Source organism: Euphorbia lathyris, chromosome 2 (assembly GCF_963576675.1).
Source record: "Euphorbia lathyris chromosome 2, ddEupLath1.1, whole genome shotgun sequence".
In the NCBI taxonomy this organism is placed as follows: Eukaryota; Viridiplantae; Streptophyta; class Magnoliopsida; order Malpighiales; family Euphorbiaceae; genus Euphorbia; species Euphorbia lathyris.
This window is the reverse complement of record NC_088911.1, coordinates 54,922,682-54,934,562: the sequence shown is the minus strand read 5'-3', so window position 1 is coordinate 54,934,562 and position 11,881 is coordinate 54,922,682.

Here is an 11,881-nt window from a genome sequence, read left to right as displayed (position 1 = left end):
AGCAAGTTATTAAAATCGGTTGTCCCTCCCTAATATTATAATTCAGCCGGCAGTACTGGGGGCCTTTGGGTTGTTGAGTAAACTCAAGCTCGGGGTCTTATGGTAACACCTGAATTATCGAAAATCGTTCTTTCATGAATATGGGGTAATACTTAAATTAGATTATGATAATTGGATGAGTAAACTCATGTTATCATAAACTAATGGGCAAGATGGTTGGGATTAATATGAATAGCATATTAGTTACTAATGTGGTTAGTAACCCAATAACCTAGGAATCACATTAGAGATGTGATTGATCATATGTATCTACCTAATGAATGAGACTAGCTTGTTGAGTAAACTCAAGGCGAAATCTCAGGAGTTAGGATCCTAGCTCACTAAAGGATTTGTGAAATTCTTCGAATTAATATGGAGGGCTATTAATTTGGCAAAATAGTGGGAGCAATCTGAAATAAATTAAAAGGCCTATAATTTTAGATTGTTATACTTTAAAGCAAATGAATGATGTACGTTTACTCTTTCTCTTTCTCACTCTCAGGTTTTGTTTAAACACACACTCTTAAAATCATGACTAAAACCAATCTGCAAAACATTCTTACCGATAACAAACTGAATGGTTCAAACTTCACCGACTGGTTTCGCAACCTCAAAATTGTTTTGAAGTTCGAGAAAATTGGGTATGTACTTGATACATCGATACCCCCTGTCCCTGAAGATGATGCTCCCATCGAGGAAATTGATGCTTATCAGAAGCACAAGGCTGATGACGATCATGCCGGATGCATCATACTTGCATCGATGACATCGGAATTACAAAGGCAACATGAGGAGATGAATGCCTATTCCATCATCATGCACCTAAAGGAATTGTTTGGGAAACAAACCAGGTGCGAACGCTACGAGATATCCAAGCTGTTATATCGTTGTAGGATGCAAGAGGGCACATCAGTCATGACACATTGTGTCAAGATGATTGGCTACATTACCAAACTTTCTAGTATTGGATTTGTGATGGATAACGAATTAAGTGTTGACTTAATTCTTCAATCCCTCCCAGAAAGTTATTCACAGTTCATTATGAACTATCAGATGAATGACTTGCAAACCTCTCTTGAAGAGCTTGCAAACATGCTCAAGTCAGTTGAGCCCAATATGAAGAAAGACAAGACCATATCGGCTCTTGTAATTGAGGGATCGAAGAAAAGGAAAGGGAATTTTCCCAATCCTAAACATCCCAAGAAAGGTAAGAAAGCTGTGTCCAAGGGAAAGGAAGTGAAGAAGCCCAAAGGAGAGTGCCACTTATGTGGTAAAGACGGGCATTGGAAGAGAAACTGCAAGGAGTATCTAGCCACCCTCAAGAAGGGAAAAGGCGGTGCTTCTACATCTGGTATGTTCTATATTGAAATAAATACAGTTTCGCTGTCTGAATCTTGGGTACTTGATACCGGATGTGGATCTCATATTTGTACAAATATGCAGGAGCTAAATCAGACTAAGGAACTAAATAAAGGAAGCATAAACTTGCGAGTTGGAAATGGAGCAAGAGTTGCCGCCCTCGCAATTGGAGATTATATTTTACCTTTGCCCTCTGGGCTTGTAATAGAATTAAGGAATTGTTTATACGTTCCTGAGATGTCTCGTAACATTATTTCTATTAGCCGTCTTGTTGACGACGGTTTTCATATTTCAATAAAGAACAATAGTTGCAATTTTTATAAAGATTCGATCTTTTATTTTTCAGGAATATCACAAAATGGGATTTATGTGTTAGATGATAAAACTCCTGTTTTTGCAATTGATACCAAAAGACATAAGATAGATAATTCAACTTACTTGTGGCATTGTCGTTTAGGCCATATAAACAAGAGACGCATGCTAAAGCTACATTCAGATGGGCTTATAGATCCAATCGATCATGAATCATTAGAAACATGTGAATCATGTTTAAAAGGTAAAATGACAAAGACACCCTTTAGCAATAAAGGTGAGCGTGTATCAAACACTCTAGGACTTATTCATTCAGATGTATGCGGTCCTATGTCAGTCCAAGCAAGAGGAGGATTCAGATACTTCATAAGCTTCATAGATGACCATACCCGATATGGTTACGTCTATTTGATGAAGCACAAATCAGAAGCTTTTGAGAAATTCAAATGCTTCAAGAATGAAGTGGAAAATCAATTAGAAAGGAAAATAAAGACGCTTCGATCTGATCGAGGTGGCGAATATCTTTCAGATGATTTTCTGAATTATCTAACTGAATGTGGGATATGCTCACAATGGACACCTCCCTATACACCACAACACAATGGTGTATCCGAGAGGAGAAACCGTACCCTACTAGATATGGTACGATCCATGATGAGCATGGCCTTACTTCCAAAGTCGTTCTGGGGCTATGCCTTAGAAACTACCCTCTTCACCCTAAATCGAGTACCAACTAAATCCGCTAGTTCCACACCATATGAATTGTTCGTTGGTAGGAAACCCGTGTTCTCATTCATGAGAATATGGGGTTGTTCAGCGTTTATCAAACGCATTGCGTCCGACAAACTAGATTCGAAATCTGATAAATGTTTCTTCATTAGATACCCTAAGGAAACTATGGGATATTACTTCTATCATCCAGATGATCAGAAAGTAATCGTATCCAAGCACGCAACCTTCTTAGAGAAAGAGTTTCTCGAAGAAACACAAAAGGGAAGCATGATTAAACTTGACGAAGTTCAAGAAGAAGAAACACCGACTGAAACAACAGAAGCGGTTGAGGTACCCGAAGAAGTCCCATTAGATGAGACTCTAGTGGCACCTATTCGTAGATCATGAAGAGTTCGTGAACTCCCAGTTAGATATGGTTTTCTAGTGGGAGATGATAACGAGGTTCCCGTGTTAGACGACGAACCCGAAAACTACGAAGAGGCTCTTACTAGTCCAGATTCTAAAGCATGGCTTGAGGCCATGGATTCTGAAATGCATTCCATGTATACTTACCAAGTGTTGACTTTGGTTGATCCACCCGAAGGGATAATTCCCATTGGGTGCAGGTGGATCTTCAAAAAGAAGACTGACATGGATGGAAAGGTTAGCACCTACAAGGCTAGGCTGGTAGCGAAAGGATATCGTCAGAAACAAGGTGTTGTTTATGACGAAACCTTCTCTCTTGTTGCTATGTCCAAATCAATCAGAATCATGCTTGCTATTGCCACTCACTACGATTATGAGATTTGGCAAATGGATGTGAAAACAGCTTTCCTAAATGGAAACCTACTTAAGGATGTATACATGATGCAGCCTGAAGGTTTCATATCAAAGGATGCAAATAAAGTTTGCAAACTTCAGAGATCCATTTATGGACTCAAGCAAGCATCTAGAAGCTGGAATAAGCGTTTTGACGAAACCATAAAACAATTTGGTTTCGAACAAAATTGCGAAGAAGCTTGCATTTACAAGAAAGCAAGTGGGAGCTCTATAGCATTTCTCAGAATATATATGGACGATATACTGTTAATGGGAAATGACATTGCTCTATTACAGTCGGTAAAAGTATGGTTATCCGGTAACTTCTCAATGAAAGACCTTGGTGAAGCAGCTTATATACTTGGTATAAAGATCTATAGAGATAGATCGAGAAGACTGCTTGGTCTTTCACAGGCTACATACATTGAAAAGGTGCTAAATCGGTTTAGCATGCTTGAATCGAAACGAGGTAACTTACCCATGCTATATGGAGTAAAGTTAAACAATCATCAATGTCCTAAAACTGATGATGACAAACGACGCATGGCTGTAGTCCCGTACGCCAGCGCGATCGGTTCGATTATGTATGCTATAGACCTGACATAGCGTTCGCGTTATCTGTAATAAGTCGTTACCAAGGGAATCCGGGAGACGAGCATTGGATTGCCGTCAAGAACATTCTTAAGTACTTGAGAAGGACTAAAGACATGTTCCTAGTGTACGGAGAAGGAGATCTGAAAATTGAAGGATTTTCAGACGCTAGTCATCTCACGGATGAGAATGATTTTAAATCCCAATCAGGATACCTGTTTATCTTGAATGGGGGCGCGGTCAGTTGGAAAAGTTCCAAGCAGGGAAGCGTAGCTTTCTCTACGATCGAGTCAGAGTACATCGCTGCTGCGGAAGCAGCAAAGGAAGCAGCTTGGATTAGAAAGTTCATTACAGAACTAGGTGTGGTGCCTGACATTGTCAATCCCATTACTCTGTACTGTGATAACAATGGAGCCATTGCGCAATCAAAGGAACCACGGTCTCATAATGCATCCAAGCACTACCTAAAGCGATACCACATCATAAGAGAGATTGTGGCTAGAGGAGATGTGAGAATAGAAAGAGTACCTACAGAGGACAACGTTGCAGATCCGTTGACAAAGCCTTTAACCCAGAAAGTACATGATCGTCATTTAACTTCTACTGGGATAAGTTTTAGAAACAATTGGCTTTAGTCCAAGTGGGAGTATGTTGGGGTTTAGTGTCCTATAGACAATTGTTGCAGGATACAAACTTAATGTAAATGAATTGTTCTTTATATCATTTGTTTTAATAAGATATATGTTTTATAACTATATAAAGGCAATCCTTTTTAAGCACTAAATAAAGTCTAAATAAAAGGAAATCCGTAAGTTTGTTTAAAGTGATTATAAAGTGTTCATACAAGCATGAAGTGAGACAAAACTTTATAATAAACTTAAAACCACCCCAAGTCAAGTGATATGTTTAGGATTGATATATCACTGTTGAGACTTGTATGTAACAATGTCTTCTGTCCGACAGAAAGCTGATCTCACAAGCTTCATATATATAGATATCTGGACAGTTACATAGATCCGATGAAACGTCGTTCATTAGGATTGGGGATCCGATTTGAGATAACAGGATGGGTAGATTCATCCTTGTCATCTGTTCATCTCATTGGTATTAATAGGTATAACTAATCCTCAGACTCAAAGGAATGTTAATTGGTCATCCTGAATTACTGAATGTGAGACTTTGATCCTGCGGTCCCACGATCCTTAACAGAGATGACTCTGGGGTGTGAACTGCAAAGGTTGGGTGTCACAGAAGGTAATGTCAGGGTAGTTATACATTGGATTGAGCATTTATCACTCCCGATTAATGGGAGATACATCCAAGGATCGCTTGTGGAAGACTCGACTCTAAATCCTTGCAAGGTGATAGCTTAAGAGTAAGAAATACAGATTTCACTTAACCTATCTATTTGAGTTGACTCGGCCTATACAAGTAAAATGAACGTCTCGCTATATGTGACTTGACATCACCCATAGTTATAAGATTCAGTTCAAGGATGTAGTTAATAAAGGATCGAATTATACTGTAACTAATACGGAAGGGTTAACGACAGAATCAACTTGTCTTCTTAACGGACTCTAGGGAATGATTACAGACTTGCCAATAACATACTCAGTACATCATTCCGTTATGCAAGGATTAAATATAATTCTTGAAGAAATTAATTTAATAGTTGCATACGGCCAGAAGTAGTAAGAACCTAATGGATCACACATAAGACTTGGAACCAAAAGAGAGATGGATGTCATTAATAGATGGAAGCCCAAATGAGCCCAGTAAGGCCCATTTAATTAAGGGAGGCCGAAATTTATATATAATAAGTTAGGAAATATTTTAATTCCATTAATCCTAATTTGATTAGGTTTGTGAATTAAATTAATTAAGAGATAATTAAGTTAGGAGTTTTAATTAGATTAATATACTCCTATTATTATCCAATTAGGTTATTTATTATTATCCTAAATATATTAGATATATTATAAGATAATAATTGGGAATCTTATTCCGAATTGAATTCCTATTAAGTAACCTATTCCTATCTAACTAGGGTTTAGATACAAGTTATTATATATACCCCCCAAATAAGTGAATTTCGACTAAGCCTAACCCCTCCCCTTATTGTGATTTTTGAAACATACAATAGAGAGAGAAAGTGAATTCGCATCCCCTAGTTCGTGGACAAGAATTCATACGGCTTCCGTCGATTGATTAATTTTCATTCATCTCCTTTTCTCTTTGATCTTGTGTTGGTTAATTAGAGGCAATCTATTTTGGTTGCATCTCATAAGGGTTGATTCTAACTTAACCTCACCGTGTTATACTTCGTGCTTGGGAACTCGAAGAAGAATTGTGGGCGCTTCTTTAACAACGGTAGATTGTTCTTCAAAAGGTATTCCTTCTTATCCCTCTTTATATGAAATAACGATTAACGGATCCTATGGTTAAAAGGAAGTAGGCTAAAATTTTTATATTTCCGCTGCTATACCTTAGCCTTAATTTCCTTCAGAATCACTGTAGATTACGATCCGATTAGGAGTGATTTCCTTCAACAGGCGTAGTCCCAATATTAAGGCCTCGTACTCCGCTGCATTGTTGGTTGCAAGGAAGTCCAATTTTGCTGTGTAATGCAGTTTTATATATTGGGGACCTTTGATCACGATGCCTATTCCTGCGCCTTCCGCCGAAGAAGCCCCATCTGTATACATCGTCCATTCCTCGACCTTAGATTTGGGGAAATTCATACCTTCTTCAGTGAATTCATTCACAAAGTCTGCCAAGATTTGACTTTTCAAAGCAGATCGACTTTCGTAACGAACATCAAATTCGCCTAAGCGAATCGCCCACTCCATCAATCTTCCCGAGGTTTCTGGCTTTTGCAATACTTTCCTCATGGGTATGCTGGTGCGGACTATAACATTATGTGCCTGAAAGTAGGGCCTGAGGCGTATTGAGGTGGTGACAACAGCCAGTGCCATTTTATCCAATTTGGAGTATCGGGTCTCGGCGTCTTTTAACACTTTACTCACATAATAGATTGGATACTGCTGTCCATCATCTTCTTTGATCATGATTGTGCAAACAGCTTTATCTATAACTAAAACATACATGTAGAGATTCTCACCTTTCAGGGGCCGACTCATCAGAGGTGGTTCCGTGAGAAATCGCTTGATCCCTTCGAAGGCTTTCTTACAGTCTTCATTCCACTCAAATGTCTTTTGTTTTTTGATTACCTCATAGAAGGGTTGACATCTGCGAGCCGAACAAGAGATGAACCTGCCCAAAGCCACGATACGCCCATTCAGATGTTGCACCTCTCTGATGTTTTGTGGTGTTTTCATATCCAGGACTGCTTTAACTTTATCCGGATTTGGACTCACTCCTTTCTGGATGATCATGAATCCCAAGAATTTTCCATATGTCGCCCCAAAGGTACATTTCTCTGGATTCAGTTTAATGTTGTGATGTCGGAGTACACCTAGGATCTCTCTTATATCATCTGCGTGCTTTTCTACAGTGGAACTTTTGATGATCATATCATCCACGTAGACAGAAAAGATATTACCTTTGCTTTCTTCGAATATTTTGTTCATCATCCGTTGATAGGTAGCCCCTGCATTTTTAAGCCTAAAGGGCATGACCTTGAAGCAGTAGGTGGCTTGGTGAGTCACGAACGAAGTCTTGATTTTGTCAGATGGCTCCATCGGGATCTGGTGATAACTCGACTTCACATCAGTGAAGGAATACATGGCGTGTCCCGTGGTCCCATCTACTAAAATATCAATACATGGTAGAGGGTAGTTGTCTTTGGGACAAGCTTTGTTGAGATCGGTGAAGTCAATACACATGCGGTATGATCTGCCTGCCTTTTTGACTAGCACCACATTCGCCAGCCATTGTGTGTAAAGTACTTCTTCGATGGCGTCCGCCTTTTTAAGCTTCGCAATCTCTTCTTCTATTACTTTCTGTCTTTCGGGACCATGATTCCTTCCTTCGGTTTTGTGCTATTGGGACAGCGTCCTCGGCAATATTGAGCTTATGAGTGATCACATCCGGATTAATTCCTGGGAGGATCTCATATTTCCAAGCAAAGACATCTTCTGACTCATGGAGAACCTTTGTAATAGCCTCTTTAATCTCACCTTTTAGCCCTTTAGCAATTCGTACCTGCTTTTCATCCGCCATAAGGTACATCTCTGTTTCACCCATAGCCATTGTGACAAGTTCCTCTTCTTCCTCATCTTTAGACTGTGGGCGAATCATCAAGGATGCCGAATACGTCTCCTGAGCAATTTTTTTATTTCCTCTGACCATTACTCCTCCTTTGGCCGTGGGGATGTAAATGGTGAGATGGCGGATGGAGATGAGAGCCGCAGCTTCAGAGATGAAAGGCCGACCCAGGATGATATTATAGGCCAATTGACCATCTATAATGGAGAACTCCAGATCTCCCTTCCAGGTTTGATCTTCGTCCGCCAACTCGCAATCCAATGTCACCTGTCCCTTTGTTTGGATTGTGTGCCCCGTTACTCCTAGGATGTCCATAATAGTGGTTTCCACTTGGACAGGATCGACCATAAGTTTGGCAAATGCTCCTCTTGTAATGACATTGCACGAACTTCCAGTATCAATCATTACTCTTTTCATTTCCCATCCTTCTACCATCATGGTAACAACTACAGCATCTGCATGAGGGGGAACCTCCGGACCTACGTCCGCAAAAGGGCGATTGAGTGATGCCCTATCCAGAGCGGTGGTCCTTGCCTTCTTCAGCACAGGTTGATATCCTGGTCCGCCTACTATCACATTGATGGTCCCCTTCGCCTTCTTTTTCTGATCATCCCTTGATTTATCATTATCTCCTTTCTTGTTATCAGTTTGGACGAACCTGTCAAGTTTTCCCCTTTCTATAAGCCTTTCAATCTCCCTGGCCAACTCCCAACACGTGTCAGTATCATGGCCATTCTTCCTGTGGTACTTAGAATAATTTTTGGGATTTTTCCCTGTGTTAGTGTACTCCCCCCCTTTTGGTTCGGGGTATGAAATGCTCCGCTTGTGCTGGCTGTTTTCTATCCACATAAGCACTTCGCTTTTGGAGGCGTTTAATGGTGTAAACGATGATACGTATGCTGATTTGTTTTTAGAGCCTCTGCGCCTGCCTCTGGATGACGAGTCAGGATATTTGTCCTTCTCTTTATCCCGTCTACAAGATTCGCCTTTGTCCTTCTTAGGCAGAGATACTGATTCCCTGCGGATGTCGTCCACCTCCATGAAATCCTTGCATCTTTCTATGTCCAAATCAATCAGAATCATTCTTGCAATTGCCGCTCATTTCGATTATGAGATTTGGCAAATGGATGTGAAAACAGCTTTCCTAAACGAAAACCTGCTTGAGGATGTATATATGATGCAGCCTGAAGGTTTCATATCGAAGGATGCAAATAAAGTTTGCAAACTTCAGAGATCCATTTATGGACTCAAGAAAGCATCAAGAAGCTGGAATAAGCGTTTTGACGAAACCATAAAACAATTTGGTTTCGAACAAAATTGCGAAGAAGCTTGCATTTACAAGAAAGCAAGTGGGAGCTCTATAGCATTTCTCATACTATATGTGGACGATATATTATTAATGGGAAATGACATTGCTCTACTACAGTCGGTAAAAGTATGGTTATCTGGTAACTTCTCAATGAAAGACCTTGGTGAAGCAGCTTATATACTTGGTATAAAGATCTACAGAGATAGATCGAGAAGACTGCTTGGTCTTTCACAGGCTACATACATTGAAAAGGTGCTAAATCGGTTTAGCATGCTTGAATCGAAACGAGGTAACTTACCCATGCTACATGGAGTAAAGTTAAACAATCATTAATGTCCTAAAACCGATGATGACAAAAGATGCATGGCTGTAGTCCCGTACGCCAGCGCAAACGGTTCGATTATGTATGTTATGCTATGCACTAGACCTAACGTAGCGTTCGCGTTATCTGTAATGAGTCGTTACCAAGGGAATCCGGGAGACGAGCATTGGATTGCCGTCAAGAACATTCTTAAGTACTTAAGAAGAACTAAAGATATGTTCCTAGTGTACGGAGAAGGTGATGTCAAAATAGAAGGATTTTCAGACGCAAGTCATCTCACAGATGAGAATGATTTTAAATCCCAATCAGGATACCTGTTTATCTTGAATGGGGGCGCGGTCAGTTGGAAGAGTTCCAAGCAGGGAAGCGTAGCTTTCTCTACGATCGAGTCAGAGTATATCGCAGCTGCGGAAGCAGCAAAGGAATCGGTTTGGTTAAGAAAGTTCATTATAGAACTTGGTGTAGTGCCTGACATTGTAAATCCCATTACACTGTATTGTGATAACAATGGAGCCATTGCGCAAGCAAAGGAACCACGGTCTCATAATGCGTCCAAGCATTACCTTAAGCGATACCACATCATTAGAGAGATTGTGGCTAGAGGAGATGTGAGAATAGAAAGAGTACCTACAGAGGACAACGTTGCAGATCCGTTGACAAAGCCTTTAACCCAGAGAGTACATGATCGTCATTTAACTTCTACTGGGATAAGTTTTAGAAACAATTGGCTCTAGTCCAAGTGGGAGTATGTTGGGGTTTAGTGTCCTATAGACAATTGTTCTAGGATACAAACTTAATGTAAATGAATTGTTCTTTATATCATTTGTTTTAATGAGATATATGTTTTATAACTATATAAAGGCAATCCATTTTAAGCACTAAATAAAGTCTAATAAAAGGAAATCCGTAAGTTTATTTAAAGTGATTATAAAGTGTTCATACAAGCATGAAGTGAGACAAAACTTTATAATAAACTAATAAACTTAAAACCACCCCAAGTCAAGTGATATGTTTAGGATTGATATATCACTGTTGAGACTTGTATGTAACAATGTCTTCTGTTCGACAGAAAGCTGATCTCACAAGCTTCATATATGCAGATATCTGGACAGTTACATAGATCCGATGAAAAGTTGTTCATTAGGATTGGGGATCCGATTTGAGATAACAGGATGGGTAGATTCATCCTTGTCACCTGTTCATCTCATTGGTATTAATAGGTATAACTAATCCTCAGACTCAAAGGAATATTAATTGGTATTCTGGATTACGGAATGTGACGCTTTGACTCTGGTGTAACATGATCCTTAACAGAGAAGACTCTGGGGTGTGAACAGTAGACGTTGGGTATCACAGGAAGTGATTGCGGGATCGTTATATATTAGATTGAGCATTTATCACTCCCGATAAATGGGAGATACATCCATGGATCGCTTGTGGAAGACTCGACTCTAAATCCTTGCAAGGTGATAGCTTAAAACTTGAAATACAGATTTCACTTAACCTATCTATTTGAGTTGACTCGGCCTGTACAAGTAAAACGAACGTCTCGCTATATGTGACTTGACATCACCCATAGTCATAAGATTCAGTTCAAGGATGTAGTTGATAAAGGATCGAATTATACTGTAACTAATACGGAAAGGTTAACGATAGAATCAATCTGTCTTCTTATAGCTCTGGGGGAATGATACGGACTTGCTAATCACATACTCTGTACATCATTCCGTTATGCAAAGATTAAATATAATTCTTTGAAAATTTATTTAATAACGTTGCATACGGCTAGAAGCAATAAGAACCTAATGGGTCACACATAAGACTTGGAACCTAAAAGAGAGATAGATGTTAATTAATTGATGGAAGCCCAATTGAGCCCAATAAGGCCCATGGACCAAGGGGGGGTCGAAATTCATGTAGTTAAATACATGAATAATTAATTTGATTTTGTTAATCCTAATTAGATTAGGATTATGAATTAAATTAATTAAGAGATAAATAAGTTAGGAGTTTTAATTAGATTATAATACTCCTATTATTATCCAATAAGGTTATTATTATTATCCTTAATATATTAGATATATATAATGAGATAATAATTAGGAATTCTATTTCGAATTGAATTCCTATTCAGTAACCTAATTCTATCTAACTAGGGATTTAGATACAAGAGATTATAAATACCCCATCCT